This window comes from Schistocerca gregaria, chromosome 1 (genome assembly GCF_023897955.1).
Source record: "Schistocerca gregaria isolate iqSchGreg1 chromosome 1, iqSchGreg1.2, whole genome shotgun sequence".
Taxonomy (NCBI): Eukaryota; Metazoa; Arthropoda; class Insecta; order Orthoptera; family Acrididae; genus Schistocerca; species Schistocerca gregaria.
Genome location: NC_064920.1, coordinates 388,288,689 through 388,303,888, shown reverse-complemented (window position 1 = coordinate 388,303,888; position 15,200 = coordinate 388,288,689). Strand labels below are relative to the sequence as shown.

At 44.7% G+C, this 15,200-nt stretch overlaps 1 non-coding gene across 1 annotated transcript; it reads right to left on the bottom strand.

Annotated features, from left to right (window-relative positions):
- Nucleotides 1-13,326: 13,326 nt before the first annotated feature.
- On the bottom strand, nucleotides 13,327-13,401 carry Trnar-acg (transfer RNA arginine (anticodon ACG)). The gene has a single exon. It is a non-coding gene; the product is annotated as a tRNA-Arg (tRNA).
- Nucleotides 13,402-15,200: the final 1,799 nt, after the last annotated feature.

The window sequence follows — 15,200 nt, the reverse complement described above, 5'->3', positions numbered from 1 at the left end:
AGTCATCCGCATCTGCGAGACTGCTTATTTTGTGTTCACATATCTCGATCTCACCCAGCCAGTCTATTGTTTTCAACATATGATCCATAAATAATATGAACAACAGTGGAGACAGGTTGCAGCCTTGTCTTACCCCTGAAACTACTCTGAACCATGAACTCAATTTACCGTCAACTCTAACTGCTGCCTGACTATCCATGTAAATATCTTTAATTGCTTGCAAAAGTTTGCCTCCTATTCCATTCCTGACGTGAGTTTATAAAAGAAATGCTCAAAAATCTCAGATAGCATTAATTTCGTTCGATAGGCCCAACGGTACCCACCGACCTGTGTATCAACCTCAACCGACCAACTTCACTGGTTTCAAATGGTTCAAATGGCTCTGAGCAGTATGGGACTTTACACCTGAGGTCATCAGTCCCCTAGAACTTAGAACTACTTAAACCTAACTAACCTAAGGACACCACACACATCCATGCTCGAGGTAGGATTCGAACCTGCGACCGTAGTGGTCGCGCGGTTCTAGACTGAAGCGCCTAGAACGTCTCGGCCACACAGGCGGGCGGTAACGTAGTGGTAAGACGCTGTAGTCGCATTGGCCGTCCACGTTTTCCTTGGTTTTCACAAACTGGTGAAGGTAAATGCTGGGATGGTTCCTCTGAAACGGATACGACCGAGCTTGTGCCCCGTAAATAACAACACCGTCATTAACGGCACGTTGTACCCTTAGCTTCGATTTCCGTTTTTCAGTTTTGAGGAAATCATCTGCGGCCATTTTTCAGTCTTGTTTACATCGCTCATGTTGAGACCATGAAAATATAATTCGGCTTATAATTTCCCCGAGTAGCCTGTGAATGAATCGAGTGAAAAAAAATATATTTCGTCTAATAGAAGTATCTTTCGTCGCACAGACGATGTAAATAAAACGTCATTTGCGGTGCGACCAAAACTAGCCATATATGACATTGAAGTCTAAATTTACTCGACTGTCTGTCTAATTCAGGAAACTTTTAATCTAGTACAGTTGCCGCTGCTCCCTTGGTCCAAGAATGATTTGCGGGTGAAAGGTTCCTTGTTGAACAGAATCTCGTCCCTCATGCAGAACTGCAACATGAACAGTTATTAATGTGAGGGGTTGTTATTTGGCATGAAATTTGCATTTAAAAGCCACTCATGAATATTTAGATGCCTTCAGATCAGGATTCTGGGCAGGCCTGCTCAGAACAAGTCTACCTTGCTCTTTTCCTTTATTTACATCGTGATGTCACTTGACCAGCAATTGGAACAAGTACTCTGCAACGTAGAAACGCACTGTAGTATAATATGAGCCGTCGGAATGTGATTATACGTCTCTAGCATGGCAGAGCATGTTAATTCTCCATAAACAAAATTATTAGTCTAGCATCCTGAACTACAAATTTTACTTCTGTCAGTATTTGAGATAGTGTACGGGTTTCACATGACATGCGTCTGACGCTGCACACATCATCTTGAACGAACTTCGGGAGATTGACCACGCGGATGTCTATTCAGAATGTACTGATGTTGGTTATTTACTTCACACGGATGAAACGACGTCCGCTATTGTCTCAACAATCTGATCAACTGTCGAATGTATTTAACCACTAGAGATCATTTTTACTCTACTTGAAAAGGCCCGATACGTCTACTTCTATAATGGTCGCTTCTTTTAATAAGACGATATTGCAGTGTCTGTGTTATTAAGAATTACGATGCAAAATTACTTCGAAGACGCACACATGCCCGAAGGAATAGTCACTGCAGCGACTGTAGCCATTATGAAATACATTTGTTAGCAATATGGACTACCGTCACCTGTATAAAGGAATGACGACAGTGAAAATTTTTGCCAGACCAGGATTCGAACCCGGATTTCTCGCTTATTGCGAACGGTCGCCTTACCATTTCTTTTTTTGTTCAACTACTCTGTTACCTCCATCATATCGCACATAGTGATGATACTGATTAAGTGACAGATATTAGGCTGCGTGACGAGTCATGAAGACATTTTTCTCCTTGATCTGGGTGGGAAGGAAAGACGCTAACACGTACTGTACAATATATTTTGTAGAATAAAAAAAACTGCATTTGTACTGTGGGAGATGAGAAAATTATAATCATAACATTTCTAGAATTGAAATTAAATAATGCGGAATTACTGTAATTAGTAAGAATTCATCTATAGTATGGTCATGGAAGAGCCCGCTAGGATAGCCCACAGCGTTAATGCGTGCTTCCTGGACTCAGGTGGAGCGCCGGCCTCGGATCAAAACAGCTCGGCCAGCCTGGATGTGGTTTTGGTTTTTAGGCGGTTTTCCACATCCCGCTAGGTGAATACCAGGCTGGTCCCCATGTTCCTCCCCAGTTACAGGGATCGCAGACATCTGAACACATTCGCTCTATTCCATGGATTACACTCGACACAGACAGCTGGGGTAGACTAATTCCGTCACGGGGGGGGGGGGGGGGGGGTGGGGGGGGGGTGGGGGGGGGGCGGCGGCAGGAAGGGCACCCGGCCACCTCTTAAACATTAACATGCCAAATCCGATGAACGATGGCTGACCCTGCGTAACTGCAGGACAAGGCTCAACGATAGATAGACAGTATGGTCATGGAAGGATGATAATTACTCCATTAATCGTGAAGCTCCATCTTGAAGTGAGGCAGATAAGTTACTACGAATTTCGCTCTTTTTATTAGGAAGACAAGATTATTTTAGTTTCCTATTCTAGTGGACGCGAGCGTAGCACAAAGCTAATACGAAAGAAAAAAATCGAACTTTTGAGGCTACAAACCTGCTAGTGAAATGAAGAGTAAGTCAGATGTTGTTTCCAGTTCTTTCTTCCTGCTTTTTTTTTCATCTCGTCGCGTAGACCGGTAGCCTGGTGCGAGTCTTTTTGAGCTGACACCGACTTGTACGTCAATAAGGATGAACACCCAGTCCCAGAGAGGAAAAAAAGCTGCAACCGACAGGGAATGAACTCGAGCTCCTCGCATGACATTCTGCCGCGCTGACAACTTTTTTCTCCGCGAGCTGTAGCCTTACCATGGGTTTGTTTTTCTCTTTTTTTTGGACATGTGCTGTACCGACCTTTTTTTTTTTGCAGGCAAGTGCGCTACCGCTTTTTTTACATTTAAACATTAACAAGAGAAAATAAAATATTTACTACCTTATTGTTTACCATTTGGCTATCCGGGCAGGACTCACCGCCAGACCCAAACTTCCATACGTCATCAGCCATTGTCCATAACCTGCGATGGTACATCCATTATGTATAATCCCGTAGCGGGGATACAATTTACTTGAAAGTCGCTTGACCTATGGTGTCTGATAAATACGTATTGTAGTACCCATATTATTTCGAATTACGTTGCAAAGATCCTTCCAGGCATGTTTGCATGCCAAATGGTAAGGAGATCGCTCGAAATAAGCAGAAAATCCGGATTCGAGTCTCCGTCCGGCACAAATATTCATTGTCGTCATTCCATTGTACAGTTGATGGTATTCCATATTCGCAATTGCGAATACAATAGTTGGTGACCGTTGACTTTCAGAAGGCGTTTCGTAAAGAGCCAGTAAGAAAACTGGTGATCCTTCACTTTCAGGAAGGCACTTTATTGTTCCTCGAATTCCAGTAGGCGTTCTACAGAGCTCCGTACTGCAACATAATGAACAAAATGCGGGCGCGCGGAGTAGAAGACCAGCTGTATAATTTGACTGAAGATTCCCTAGCAAACAGATCACAGCATATCATTCTCAAAGGAGGGAGGTCTTCAGAAGTAAAAGTATTTTCTGACGTACCTTCAAGAAGTGTTATAGGACCATAACTTTCGACTGTACACATAAATGCCAAGTACGTGGGAATCCATAAGGCTTTTCATGGATGAAGCTAATATATAGAAATAAGCCCTAAGGCTAGAAAATTGTCGCTAAATGAAAGAATACCTCCAGGGAATCGACTCTTGGTGCAAAAATGACAGTTTGCCCTCACCATAAACGTATGTAACGTTTTGTGCAAAAATAGGGTGAAAAAAAACAACGGATGTAACGTGTTGTGCAAAAATAGGTTGGAAAAACCATTATTGTAAGATAAGACGATTGAATAACAATCGCTGGAAACAGTCACATCAATTAGATATCTGTGAGTATGCATAAGAAGCGATTTAAAGTGGAACGACCACATAAGAATAATCGCAAGCATGGCAGATACCAGACTCTGATTCACTGCAAGAATGCTCAAGAAATGTAGTCGACCGACAAGGGGGATAGCTTACTAGACGCTCCTTCGACCAATGTTTGAATATTGCTCTTCAGACTCGGATCTGCAGTAGACAGGAATGATAGAGGAAGTAGACAAGATCCAAAGAAGAACACTGCATTTCGTGACAGATCCATGTAGTAACCGCGAATGCGTCATGGAGGTGCTCAGTCAATTCCAGTGGCAGACTCTGGGAGAGAGGCGTTCTGCGTCACGTTGTGGTCTAATGTTGACGTCCCGAGAGCGTACGTTCCTAGGAGAGTAAGCAGATATGTCGCTTTCTCCAACATATATCTCGCAGAAGATCATGAAGGTAAAACTAGATTCGAGCCCACACAGAAACTTAATAACAGTGGTTCTTCCCGCAAACCATTCGCGAGTGGACAGGAAAGGGGGAACTTGGCAGTGTTATATGTAGTACCCTCCGGAGTACACACGTAGTTATAGATGTAAATGATACACTGGAGCAGATAAGAAACCACGTACACCCCGTTGCCTATTGTGTGTTATGTGGGGGTGGGGGGGGAGGGGAGGGGGCACACTTAGAAGCTCAAAAGGCTGTTATAAATAGAGACGTAGGCGCGAAAGAGTGCGGACAGCAAGAATATAACTGAAGCACGACAAGGTAGTGAAATAAGAACAGGACTCTACTTAGGAAGTAGGATTAAACGGGATGACCGTAACAAGGAAGATATCAGGAGCTGACTGTCACTTGCGAAAAAAATGATATAAAAGAACTCTGGTAGCGCCCAACGTTAATATGTAAAAAAAACTAAGATGTTCTTGAACATTGCCGTGTGGATCACGGCATTATGTTGTGGTATTCAGTCCCAAACCTGGTTTGATGCAGCTCTCCGCGCTACTCTATCCTGTCAAAGACTTTACACCTCTTGATTATTACTGCAACCTACATCCATCTGAACCTGCTTGCCGTACTCACGCCTTACCGTCCCCCTACAATTTTTACATCCCGCAGCTCCCTTCATCACTACGTTGATATTCCTAGATACCTCAGGACGTGCCCTGTCAACTGATATCTTCTTTCAGTCAAATTGTGGCATAAATTTCTGTTTCCCCAATTCAGTTTAATCTCTCCTCAGTGGCCATTTTGCATTTTCTGAGCAGGAATGGCTAGAGAACAAATGTACGGCTGTAGTAACAAGCATGACGAGGGAAACGTAGATGCCGCCTAAAGAGAAATTAAAGAGAATTTTCGAGAAAGAGAAACAGCAGTACTAATACCAACAGCATTGGAAGTGAAACGTTCACTATCTACATTCGGAAAAGAGGAAGAAACTGAAAGCGTTTGAAATGTGGAGGTATTCAGGAATGTTAACAGTAGAACGGATGAAAGATGAAATGAAGAAATACAAAGAATAAAAGACGAGGAAAGACATTACGGAAGATATTTACCAGACGTAACGGCAGGGTAACATGGTATTTAGTACTGCACGCAGAAACAGTCAGTTCGGTGGTGGGAATAGTAGCAGAGGGAAAACAGCTCAAAAATTAAATAAAAACAATCAACTTTAAAAATTATTTTTTTCTTAAGAAACTAGATGAGTGGAATATGCAATACGTATTATACAGAAAGCTGGGAGCAGCAGTTACGTAGTGGCGGAAAGGTAATCATAGTATAGAAAAAAATGTATGATAGCATCCAACCAGTCGAAAGACGAAAGACAGCTTAAAAAATTGCTTTTGGGACAAAGTCCAGGAAGGTTAACAAAGAAGGGGTGTGTGAAGAAATCTGCCAGGACTCACTGGAAACGCGACTATTACCTGAAAGAAGTAACTACCAATCGTTCGACCAGTTCTTGAACATCGTTCGTCAGTCTAGGACACTTACTGGAAGGAATCAATTGAGGAAATAGAGAAAATTCCAAAGAAGAGCTTCGGAGCTGTAGTAAAAGGTTTGAAAATCAGTCCGTTGAAGTGAAGAAGTCAGTTGTTTCTCAGATTGTTTTTGTCAGGTTGAAAAAAGTGCAAAACTGTGGTAACCTGCCGGTATAGTGTTCCTTGACATCCCATACAAGATTCCTAAGCAAAATGGAGTGAATCTTAGAGCTGTTCAATCCGTCATAACTGATGACATGTGAGGCGCAGCTGCAACTCAGCTAGGACGATGGCGGAGGAAGAAAATTAGAGATGCATCGACAAATTTGAATCCAGGCCTTTCCGAATATGAACAAACATATCGGCTTGGACGCAAAATATTAAGTACCGAATGCTCTGGTAACTATTCCTCGTCCTTTTGTCTAACCTGCAATATAAACTGCACGCTTGTGGCAGTGTGACTGTAGTATCCAATGGGGGGCGAAACTGACCCGCCGGCCCTGAGCTGCAATCGGCGACAGTAACTCAAAGACAATTGCAGCACCGATGCGGACTCGCCCCGGCAAGTGCTGGCCCGCATGTTTATGTCCCTGTTGCCACCACTGCAGACGCGTACTGGGCTTTTTTCATATTCACGATTTCCACGCATCGTGCCTCATAAATCGCGCGGAACAAGTACGGCAAAGCATGAGCGTGCGTGAAGGAAACGAGAAAGGTAAACATTCCTCGGAACTGTGGGCAGAGAAACCGTGTACCTTGTACGGTGCGGTCGCGGGGCGCGCACAAAGACGGCAACTTATACGTCGGCGAGAATTTATCTCGTCTTCTCGTGCCTATAGGTCAGGGGCTTAACGTGTACCATTATTGGACGCAGCGGTGTGAAGCAAGGCGATATTTTCGTAGCAGCAGACGCACATGAGAACTGTTGATCGAAGAAAGAGTGGAGAAAAGGTGAAGGCAAGCGTCTGTCTTCTTCTGAGTGCCGTAGAAGTGACAGGGAGGGTCGACGTGAATCTCTGGCAACGTAAGCTAAAATCGAATAAAAGAATACAAAGTTCTTCATACCAGCAGGCGTACTCGCAGTAACAATTGTAAAGAGGTAACATATTGTCAACGCAGGCTACGTATAAATTATTTCAGGATTGGCAATAAATATCGAAACACAGCGATAAATGCATGCTTGAACATACACTACTGGCCATTAAAATTGCTACTCCAAGAAGATGATAAACGGGTATTCATTGGACAAATATACTATATTAGAACTGACAGGTGATTAGATTTTCATTCAATTTGGGTGCACAGATCCTGAGAAGTCGGTACCCAGAACAACCACCTCTGGCCGTAATAACGGCCTTGATACGCCTGGGCATTGAGTCAAACAGAGCTTGGATGGCGTGTACAGGAACAGCTGCCCATGCAACGTGAACACGATACCACACTTCATCAAGAGTAGTGACTGGCGTATTGTGACGAGCTAGTTGCTCGGCCACCATTGACCAGACGTTTTCAGTCGGTGAGAGATCTGGAGAATGCGATGGCCAGGGCAGCAGTCGAACATTTTCTGTATCCAGAAAGGCCCGTACAGGATCTGCAACATGCGGTCGTGCATTATCCTGCTGAAATGTAGGGTTGCGCAGGGATCGAATGAAGGGCAGAGCCACGGGTCGTAACACATCTGAAATGTAACGTCCACTGTTCAAAGTGCCGTCAATGCAAACAAGAGGTGACCGAGACTTGTAACCAATGGCACCCCATACAATCACGCCGGGTGATACGCCAGTATGGCGATGACGAATACACGCCTCCAATGTGCGTTCAACCGCGATATCAGCAAACACGGATGCGACCATCATGATGCTGTAAATACAACCTGGATTCATCAGAAAAAATGTGGTTTTGCCATTCGTGCATCCAGGTTCGTCGTTGAGTACACCATCGCAGGCGCTCCTGTCTGTGATGCAGCGTCAAGGGTAATCGCAGCCATGGTCTCCGAGCTGATAGTCCATGCTGCTGCAAACGTCGTCGAACTGTTCGTGCAGATGTTTGTTGTATTGCAAACGTCCCCATCTGTTGACTCAGGGATCGAGACGTGGCTGCACGATCCGTTACAGCCATGCGGATAAGATGCCTGTAATTTCGTCTGCTAGTGACACGAGGCCGTTGGGATCCAGCACTGCGTTCCGTATTACCCTCCTGAACCCAGCGATTCCATATTCTGCTAACAGTCATTGGATCTCCATCAACGCGAGCAGAAATGTCGCGATACGATAAAGCGCAATCGCGATAGGCTACAATCCGACCTATATCAAAGTCGGAAACGTTATGGTACGCATTTCTCCTCCTTACACGAGGCCTAACAACAACGTTTCACCAGGCTACGCCGGTCAACTGCTGTTTGTGTATGAGAAATCGGTTGGAAACTTTCCTGATGTCAGCACGTTGTAGGTGTCGCTACCGGCGCCAACCTTGTGTGAATGCTCTGAAAAGCTAATCATTTGCATATCACAGCATCTTCTTCCTGTCGGTTAAATGTCGCGTCTGTAGCACGTCACCTTCGTCGTGTAGCAATTTTAATGGGCAGTAGTGTAAATGCAGATGCCAGCCAAGACTGCCGGTGAACTTCTGCAATGTCCTCAATTCTTTGCAACTGTCAGTCGTGATCAGAACAGAGTTCTGTATAGTTGTGAGTGCAATATGTTGGAGCTGAATGAATTGGGACGTGGGCAAATTGTTGCTGCTCCTATGGTGGTTGCTTCCGCAATCGAGGTAGCCGAAGTGTATGGTGTTCCAAGGAACACCGAATCTAAGATTTATACCGCATACAGATAGTGTGCGAAAACGCTATCCACTATTTCGCAACGAGGGTGGAAGTGTGTGTGTTGAGTGGTCGTGACAGAAAAATTGGAAATTTGTGTTAAGGTCTTAAGGGACCAAACTTATGAGGCCATCGCTCCCTAAGCTTACACACTACTTAATGCAACTTAAAGTATCTTACGCTAAGGACGACACACACACGCCCATGCCCGAGGGAGGACTCGAACCTCCGACGGGGTGAGCCGCGCGGACAGTGACAAGAGCCGCGGGGCTGTCGTGACAGAATGTCATTGAAGTTGACTGTGACGAATGATAAAGGGATGACAGTTGAACAAGTCACAACAGGACGCGAACCTGTTGGCTCAAAAACAATGCAAAAGGAGCTCCATGCAGGGCGAACTGGAATTCCAAAACTGCTCATCAGTGCTACAAATCCCCGTAACATGATAACGTGCTGCTGCCGAAGCAATAAAACGGGGCCGGCCGATGGTGGCCGAGCGGTTCTAGGAGCTTCAGTGTGGAACAGCGCGACCGCTGCGGTCGCAGGTTCGAATCCTTATTAAGTAGTTGTAAGTTCTAGGGGAATGATGACCTCATATGTTAAGTCCCATAGTGTTCAGAGCCATTTGAGCCAATAAAAGGGGACTATGGGGCAATGAAAGAAAGTTTCCAGCGTCTGGCCGAGTTTACGTCTGGTATGCGCTGTACCGAGGCTGCGATGTAGACTGTTGCCAAAAGTTAAGCATGGCAGTGATTCGGTGATGGTTTGGGCAGCCATCTCGTGTTGTGCGGCGTGGGATCCTTACCAGGTGGGATTGACGGAGGACATCGAAAGGGGGCAAAAAAGGGCAGCTCGTTTTGTATTATCACGTAATAGGGGAGAGAGTGTTGCAGATATGATACACGAGTTGGGATGGAAGTCATTACAGCAAAGACGTTTTTCGTCGCGGCGAGACCTTTTTACGAAATTTCAGTCACCAACTTTCTCTTCCGAATGCAAAAATATTTTGTTGAGCCCAACCTACAAAGGTAGGAAAGATCATCAAAATAAAATAAGAGAAATCAGAGCTCGAACAGAAAGGTTTAGGTGTTCGTTTTTCCCGCGCGCTGTTCGGGAGTGGAATAGTAGAGAGATAGTATGATTGTGGTTCGATGAACCCTCTGCCAAGCACTTAAATGTGAATTGCAGAGTAGTCATGTAGATGTAGATGTAGATATAGATGTTCCATAGTCTCCATGGCTGCTCCGTAAGGTCGCAGCTAGTGACGGTTATGTGACTATTGTGGCTGCTCAGATACAGTGTTTGTTCCCCAATTGTGACGCTGTCTTCAAAGGTGACAGAGCCCCTGTTCCCAATGCTCGCATCGTCCAGGATTGCGTTTGTGGGCACGAGAATGGTGGTATCTCTGCCGGCCGCCGCAGTCATCAGATCTCGGCATTATTGAGCCTTTGGAGAGAAAAGTGAGTGATCGTTATTCAAATCCCACTATTTTGTAGTAAGAATAGCAAAAAAATCTCTTCAAACCACCATACGGGTCCTGTATTTTTCCACTCCCAGATGACTGGAAATGTTGTGCGTGCTAACCGTTTTTCTATGCCGTGTTAGGCCGGTTAATGTGTTGTGTCTGTTACGCTTCCATATTTTTGGCCACCCACTGAATGTTCCGCTTGCAGCGTGTGAATTCAGACATTCATCGTGCATTAAACTCTGAGACACAAAACGTGTTTCTACCTTATTTACGTTTAAGTACTTTCGCTGAGAGGAATTTCAACACAGTTTTTTTTTTTTTTTTAGAGTATCTCGCAATTTAGTTGAAACGTGACCACAGTTTAGTAAAACGTATCCTGTCATGTTCTCGATACGTTTCGCAAATAATAACAATCTATCTTAATTACTGTAGAGGATTTTTTAAAAACTGTCTGCAGAACATTTCCGCGACATTAGGAAGCCAAACGAAATAGTGGTATGATTTGTTCATGTCATGTTCATATTGTTATATGTTACTCTTATCGTTTACCACATGTTCGTTAAATCATCGTAATGTTGTATTGTGCTAAAGTGGAACACTTCTCACTGCAACAAGGATTTCCCTGAGTACCTTAAAATACACTCAACAGCAACGTTGACTGATTCATGGATTTTATATCCCACACTATCAACGTCGTATGCGGTTCACGAGCAGGAGTCAGCCTATCAAACAGAGGCTCTAAAGAACGGTTTATCTTAGGAAAGTCTAGATATGACTCCCCGGAAGTTTTCAGTACTTGCGTAACTGAGTTCTGTTACTCCAAAAGAACAGAGTTGACTCATGTGAAGCAGTGGCCGGTTGGACGACGTGATGGGAGCTTAACAGCGTGAAAGTCCGAAGACTGGTTTGGTGCAGCTCTCCAAGCTACTCTATCATGTGCAGCCTTTTTCATCTCCTAATAGCTACTTCAACCTACTTCGGTTTGAATATGCTTGATGTATTCATCTCGTGGTTTTCCTCTACTACTTTTACCTCAAGAAGCCCGGCGTAGCCGTGCGGTCTGAGGCTTCTTCCACAGTTCCCCGTCGGAGGTTCGAGTCCTCCCATAAGTTAGTAAAAGTCACATTAAGTAGTGTGTAAGCCTCGGGACCGTTGACCTCAGCGGTTTGGTCCCATAGAACTTACACTAATTTCCATTTTTTTTATGCCGACGCTTCCCTCCAGTATTCAGTACTTCCTTATTCGTTACGTGATCTACTCATCTAACCATCAGCATTCTTCTGCAGCACCATATTTCAAAACCATCTACATGGTGCACTCCGAAGAAAGACCTTGAGAAAAGACTTCCTAACGCTTAAATCTTTATTCGATGTTAGCAAATTCCTTTCCTTCGGAAACTTTTGTCTCTCCATTGCCAGCCTGAAAAAAAAAAAAAAATGTCTCTGAGCACAATGGGACTTAACTTCTGAGGTCAGCTGTCCCCTAGATGGTTCAAATGGCTCTGAGCACTATAGGACTTAACATCTGTGGTCATCAGTCCCCTAGAACTTAGAACTACTTAAACCTAACTAACCTAAGGACACCACACACATCCATGCCCGAGGCAGGATTCGAACCTGTGACCGTATCAGTCGCGCCGTTCCGTACTGCGCACCTAGAACCTCCAGACCACCACGGCCGGCTGTCCCCTAGAACTTAGAACTACTTAAACCTAACTAACCTTAGGACATCATACACATCCATGCCCGAGGCAGAATTCGAACCTGCGACCGTAGCGGTGGCGCGGTTCCAGACTGTAGCGCCTAGAACCGCACGGCCACCCCGGCCGTCGCCAGTCTGCATTTTTAACAGAACTCATCAATTATTTGTGCGTCTCACTTCCTAATCTGATTTCCTCAGCATCTCCTGATTTAATTCGACTGCATTCCATTATCTCTTGCTTTTGCTGATGTCCATCTTATATTCTTCTTTCAAGACACTGTCGATTCCATTCAGTTGTGCTTCCATGTCCCATGTTTTCACTCACACAATTACAATGTCATCGGCCAACGTCAAAGTTTTTTATTTCTTCTCCCAGCACCTTAATTCCTTCTCCAAATTTTTCTTTGGTTTCCTTTACTGCTTGCTCAACGTACAAACTAAGTAACTGCCGATACAGCCGCGGATATCAGTAGCTTCGCAAACTTTTAACTGCAAAGTAACTGATACTGCAGTCACCGTCTTTGCTTAGGCTCCAGATACAGCAGTGTCGTCAACTGTCGGAGGAAATGGAATCTGAGGACAAACACGCTATATAGGAGGGCTGCCAAATATCGAAGCGAGATCCCCGTCCCGACCGTTTTAATACCGTGCGTCCCGCGACGCCCGCCTCCAGGTGAGTCGCCGATACATATGTATGAATGAGCGGCCGCACACCGCGTGCGCCCGCTTTTGTTCGCTTCTTTCCGGGAAGACGTCGGCCCGGCTTTCCCGGCCGGCTTTCAGACTCCGGAGGTCACGCTAGTTGGACTAGAGTAATAGCCCAGCTATTCTGACCATTGGTGGCTGCACTTTGGGCGAAGGCAACAAAGGGGACGCCGTATAACAACAGCCATCCTTGGACACACCAAGGAGCCACGCTGAGGGACTCCCAAAATCGGTGTTCTGTAAGTTTCCCCCAATGAAACTTGCGGCCAGTGAAAGCTGCACTGCTGGCCGGTGTGGCCGAGCGGTTCTAGTCTGGAACCGCGCGACCGCTACGATCGTAGGATCGAATCCTGCCTGGGGCATGGATGAGTATGATGGTCTTAGGTTAGTTAGGTTTAAGTAGTTCTAAGTTCTAGGGGACTGATGACCTCGGAAGTTAAATCCCATAGTCCAGAATGAAATTTTCACTCTGCAGTGGAGCGTGCGCTGATATGAAACTTCCTGGCAGATTAAAACTGTGCGCCCGACCGAGACTCGAACTCGGGACCTTTGCTTTTCGTGGGCAAGTGCTCTACCAACTGAGCTACCGAAGCACGACTCACGCCCCGTCTTCACAGCTTTTCGTCTGCCAGTACCTCTCCTGTCTTCCAAATATTACAGAAGCTCTCCTGCGAGGTTGGAGACGAGGTACTGGCAGAAGTAAAGCTGTGAGGACGGGGCGTGAGTTGTGCTTGGATAGCTTAGTTGGTAGAGCACTTGCCCGCGACAAGCAAAGGTCCCGAGTTCGAGTCTCGGTCCGGCACACACTTTTAATCTGCCAGGAAGTTTTAAGTCCCATAGTGTTCAGAGCCATTTGAACCATTAGACCTTATGCAAACACAATTAATTTATTTTTATATTTCCCCAGACATGTTTTGTCACCAATGTTTCATCTTGTGTGTGTTACATTTTTATTTTATGTAAAGTACAATACCACATTTGTAATAATTTAACTACTGCAGGCCTAAGAAATACAATATTTGCCTGCAGTAGTTAAATTATTATAAATGTGACATTGTACTTTACAGAATATAAAAATTTAACCCACAGAAGATGACACATTGCTCCAAAAATATGTCTGGGGGAATATAAAAATAAACTAATTGTGTTTGCATATGGCTCATTTACACAACAACCCAGTTTTCAAGTTTAGTGTGTGTTTGTGTTCCTAATCTATTATGAATCACGTCTTCTGAGATGCGTTGGATCCACTGGGAGCGGTTTAGCAAATGACGTGTATTTCGTAATTAGGAATGCGTGTCGTGTTTTTTTGGTATGCGAACCGCATGTAGGAATAGCTTCATTTTATGTCGGTCTCGTGTGTGTGCTGCCGGCAGAGTTTGGCACCGCGTCTAGTGAACTCGTGTTGATCGCTTGGCGAGGTTTCCAGAGTGACGTGCCATTCCTTACGTTTGCAATACACGCAGACCATTTAGAGGTTTAATCCTCGAAAGTTTATTCCCTATGCTTGATACTGTCGTCTTTACGTTCATATCTAAGCTGTGCTATTCGATTGAAAATCTGTATTCGATTTCCGTAATTGAGGTTGCAGCATTCGCGTAGTGATTTCGGTCACGTGCAACGAAATCGGCACAGTGATATATCCTACACAGTATGAGCCTGGAAGAAATGTTTTGTATTTGTTTCACCCTTTGTCACATTGCTTGGTAACTTATTCTTAAACGCGAAAGTACCGGCTAGCATCGGTCGTGTTTCATTAGCACAAGGTTTCCTGCGGCAGGAACCGACAAGCGTGAGTTTGTAGTGAGTTTGTGTGCTGCATGTGCTCCTGGCCTAGCATCTATTACGTTTTCGGCAATTGATGATAGCTCACTTGTGAGTCTTTGCGATGGGAATCGGCTGTAGTGCCATTGTGGCTGATACCACATTGACCTCTGATCCGGCACACATATGTCGTGTGCTTCAGTAGTCCAACTTCAGTAGTCCAACTATGTGAAAGATTGGTGACTTATAGTTTGTCTGTCTGGTGTCTTACTTTAACTGATGCGTTCTGGGATAACTGTGTCACCTATTTGAAATATGATTCCTTATCTAAGTGGAATCATTCGAATAATGGGTTTATTGACGAGGAAATAAGTTTTGCATCGAGATGAACGACTAGAATGTGTCAAGGATTTTGTTGGACCTTGAGCAGCTAAATTAAGTCTGGAAGCAATACAATGTGTCATGTGATCACTGTGGTGTTCGATGTCACATGGGTACGACAACAGTTTTCCACGCAGTGTTAATTTTAACTAGCCGTGTTCTATTATTATGTCATGATGTTGTGTGTTCGGTTGTTGGACGAACGTGGGCGTACTTGGCTGCGTCGTCATCAGGGATTGTTCTGTAT